Source organism: Cydia splendana, chromosome 5 (genome assembly GCF_910591565.1).
Source record: "Cydia splendana chromosome 5, ilCydSple1.2, whole genome shotgun sequence".
Classification (NCBI taxonomy): domain Eukaryota; kingdom Metazoa; phylum Arthropoda; class Insecta; order Lepidoptera; family Tortricidae; genus Cydia; species Cydia splendana.
The window spans coordinates 25,054,732-25,059,678 of NC_085964.1; positions in this window are offsets into that span (position 1 = coordinate 25,054,732).

Sequence of the window (4,947 nt, forward strand, 5' to 3'; positions counted from 1 at the left end):
TTTATTTATTTTATTGAAGATCATACCTTGGTTTTTCTGACATAACAAGTAGGTATTACACTGTTGAAGCAATTACCTTGGGCAAGATATCGCGAAAAATTACCAAACGCTCGTATGCAGGCTGCTTGTCGCGCAAAAGTGCGTGTTTACGCGGCACTTACGACCTATTATTAAGGGATTTTTTAAGAAAACTCAAAAATGGCTGAACCGGTGATGTTCAAAATATTGTTTTTTGTACTCTATTGTACGGCTAATCTCCCGATATGTTTTCATATTTTTTCTGAACTTTGGTTCTAAAGATAAAGAGAGATAAACATTATTTTGGCCTTTCGAAACGGTTTTTTTCCAAAAATATTCAATTTATCCAAAAAAATCCTTAGAAACATTCCAGTTATTTTTAAAGACCCATTTAATGATGTGCAACACGTTGGTGGTTTCTGTTTGTTTTTTTTTGTGACAATTAGTTACATGTATGGAGTGCAGAGATGGGCATCATTCGAATTAACTTTTATCTGAATAATCATTCGAATAAACAATAATTCACGATTTTTTATTCGCGGATGATTTATTCGCGAATGAATTATTCGCGGATGATTTATTCGCGAATAATTTATCCGCGGATAAATCATTCGACCACTTTTCAAATGACGAATGATTTATTCGTTATTTCATTCGAATAAATCCACGAAAAATATTTAAGTTTTTTGGCTTATTCCATTCAAATAAACAACACGAATAATAACGCTTTTAATATGACTTGTTTTTACTGTAAATTTGTTCTGACAAGTTAAAGATTGTTATGGGTTAAGGTCTCTGCCCACTACACCGTATCATACCATGACCGTGCTATGAACGTGTCAGGCAAAAAAATATTCTTTGTATTAAAAAGTATGAGACTATGCCCACTACCCAGTTTCGTCACCGCCCATACCCGTCGCGTGCCATGCACGGACCGTCAAAAATAGTCGGCGAGGATATTTTGCCGGTGCCGAAACGCTCCGTGCATGGCACGCAACGTTGCCAGAACGGTGCGTGCAGGCGGTGAAACGGTGAGCATACGGGTTATAACCGCGTATGGTGACCGTTCTAAGCCCGTTATAAACGCGTTACTATATTTCTTGCTCGCTCTTACCAGTCTGATAACTATTCGCTCGCTCTTTCTGGCGAGTCTTGCTCTCGCGAATAAAACGCGAGTACTAAGGGGATGAAACGCGGATGCTACGGGGATTATAGGCGGGTGCTATGGGGATGATGTGCGGTTACTAAGGGCACTAAACCCGTTATGTATGGATATGAAACAATGCGGACACGGTGTAGTGGGCATAGTAGTCCGTATCGCGTTACATTCCGTGCCTGATACGTTCACAGCATGGTCATGGTATGATACGGTGTAGTGGGCAAAGACCTTTAAATGATAAGCCTAGGTAGTATAATAAACAAAGGATTAGCGTGAACAATGAATTACTCACATACAAAGTTACATTAGTAACTTTCTAGACAGACCTAGAAAGAGATAGCTATATACTAAAAGAGTGAGAAAACCAAAATTTCTTAGCAATTGTTTGCTTCAGAGCGAATCTCACAACGCGTAATTTATATTTACAGTAACTATTTAGGTATGTAGTTGCAGGACCTGCAGGTAGTTGTAATCGCACATCAGACGGCGCGATTCGGGAAATGGTAGAGATTAACTAGATACGATATAGTAAAGATATGTGACGTCCCACGACTAAAGGTACCTTATGTTACGATATTTCAAAGGTAAAAGATAGTTTTAAACAACAAGTAACGAATCAAATGTTTATTATGCAAAATATCCAACTATTCCAAGCAAATACATAAATATTCAAAATGTCACCAACCTTACGCGAAGACGTCTCGTTCCGAAGTGTCAACTGTCATCCGTGACCGACCAGTTGTGACGTAGCCATTCGTTCACTATGAATTTAGCTAGCAAAGTGTTGCCAGTGCAATATTAATAGTCACGTTACAGTCGGCCATCCTTCAGGAACGAGTCTCTTCGTTCTAGATATCATTCTAATTTTTACAAATACGCTTTAATCACAATATCAGTTTATTTTTGAAATTCGTAATTAATCTAAAATCTATCTTATCTAAGGATCATGACGTAATTCATATATTAATAATTCAATATCATATACAAGTTCACATAATCCTAAATCAAAAGATCACTCCAATTATAGCCATGAAGTAAGGAAGTTATTCCTCGCAACTCCCCCACTGTCATGACTGCGATGTTAGGAACCACTCCTGGGCGGTGAGTTCGTACACCAATCATGCCCGATTCCAGACACCCTCCCTAAGTGTGGAAGTTACTTCCTTCACAACCACACAATCACTTATGGATATGATTGAGCCACTCCTGGGCGACGAGTTCATACGCCAATCCTGCCCGACTCAATCATTCCTCTCTATTAATCATCATATCATTATAATCGAGTCACAAACTTATCTAGTTTGAGCCACTCCTGGGCGGCGAGTTCATACGCCAATCATGCCCGGCTCAAACATCGTTTATAGTGTGTAGCTTTCAAATAGAGCTTGACGGCTAATCCTATTGTCTATTGTTAAGTAAAACCGCACGTCCTACTTACCTGCAAAAAAGGGTCATAGTTATTCTATTTGGCACCTGAGCGCGGGCTAGTACAACACTCAAAAAACCAGTGTAGGTGCGCTCTCCGATAACGCGCCTTTGTTACGCATCTCGATGACGCATTTTAGACTGGTTCTGTAGCGTTCGACTCGCCGGCACTCAGTAACCGAAGTACGTATTATTTATGCAGGTGGTTGTGGCACGTGGCACGAGCGGTTTTACTTAACAATAGACAATAGGATTAGCCGTCGAGCTCTATTTGAAAGCTACACACTATACTATCCTACGTTTTCACAAAAGTCATATTATTATTATCTTAAAATATTAAAGATTCACTTAATCAATACATCCATGGAATTTGAGCCAATCCTGGGCGACAAGTTCATATGCCAATCATGCCCGACTCAAATATCCCTCATTCAAAAATATATTTTCAGCATTCGATTAATAGGTTCGATTACATTTTACCAATCAGTGCATGATATCATATCATATCAATCACAGTTCTATAAATAGTTAAATCAGTATATTTTACGATAGTAAAGATGGCTAGAATTCACTAATCATGGTAGACTTCAAATTTTAAAGTTAACTGTAAACATAAAGTTACTATTTATCTAATGTATTGTTCATTATCATTAATCATTCTTCATTGCTCCCATCATCCTCACTATCTTCACTTGAAGAGCAAGCAGCGGTACTAAAGCTAAGCCAAGGGAATATTTTATCAATTGCGACAACTGTCTCATACTTAGCTCCCTTTTTGGGTAAAGGAGTATCCTCCACAAGAAAGCGATCATTTGGTAAAACTTTATTAATTCTATAAGGGCCTTTACATTTGGCTTTAAGCTTTTTAGATTGACCTGGTCCCGTCACTACAGCCCTCGCAATCCTAACTAAATCGCCCTCTTTGTATACTGTACTTTGTTTTTTGTTTCTGTCATATCGTTCCTTTGTTTTTTCTTGATTTTCTTTTATATTATCCGAAGCTTGAGGCCGAATGTCCTGTATTGTTCTATCGTCTACGTTTTTATCCTCAATCTCATCCGCGATTTTGTTTAATATGCCTTGTGACGGGTTTGTAAGTCTTCTACCAAAGAAGAGTTCCGTCGGTGTTTTCTTTGTGACGTCATGAACTGTCGTATTTAACCCTAACTGCACATCAGGGAGTAAATCTTCCCAAGTGTTCTTATTTTTGCCATGCACCATGGAACCAAGAGCAGACAAGATCGTCCTGTTGTAACGTTCGACCTGCCCATTGGCCCTTGGTGTAGCAACGGCGTTGAGGATGTGTTTCGTGCCAATTGACTGTATAAAGGTTTTGAATTTCTTACTTGTGAAGCTTGTGCCTCTGTCTGTTATTAACCGCGTAGGTGACCCAAAATAACTGAAAAGCGTTTTAAATGCCCTAATTCTTTCCTTAGTTTTAGTGCTTCGAACAGGAAAAAGGCTTACGTATTTTGTGAAAGCATCCACCATCACTAATATGTAAGTAAAACCACGTCTACTTTTTGGGAATGGGCCGAGATGGTCGGCGTGGAGTATGTGGAACGGAACGTCAACCTTTGGGATGGGGTGTAGTAGTCCCTCTCGGGAGCCTGCTGGCAACTTATGGTGAGCGCACTCAAGGCAAGCGGATACGTATTTTTTTATAAATTTACGCATCTTTGCGAACCAAAATGAGGAACGTATCCGCTCTAGTGTCTTCTCAAACCCAAAATAACCTACGCTGTCATGGTTAGCTTTCAGAAGTTGCCAACGGACTCCTTTTGGGACTACCCACCTCGTTCCCCCATCTTTAAGTACGCGAAAGACCCGTCCATTTTTAAGTGTGTAATCCTTGTAAATACTAACGATCTTAGGTGTCTCCGGGTCTTCTAGAATATCCCTTATGCGTTTGATTTCGTCATCAGAGGACTGCACAGTGGTTATCCAATCTTCAGTACCAACGGATAAAACATCCAGTGTAAGTGTTGGCTCAGGACCCACTGATACAGGTCCCCTGCTGAGGGCATCAACGTGTGACATTCTTTCACCCGGACGATATTCGATGGTGCAGTCGAATTCTAAGAATTGTATCCACCAGCGTGATATGCGTGAGACAAGGTCCCTTTTAGTAAAAGTCGACCGTAAGGCGTTGCAATCACTGACTATGGTGAACTTTATACCGATAAGGTATGTACGAAATTTACTCAGAGAACTCACAACAGCAAGCGTTTCGAGTTCAAATGAATGTAGTTTCATTTCATCAGGCTGAGTTTGACGGCTATAGTAAGCGACTGGCCGCCAGGCATCGGATTGTTTCCTTTGCATCAGTATGCCTGCAATGCTGA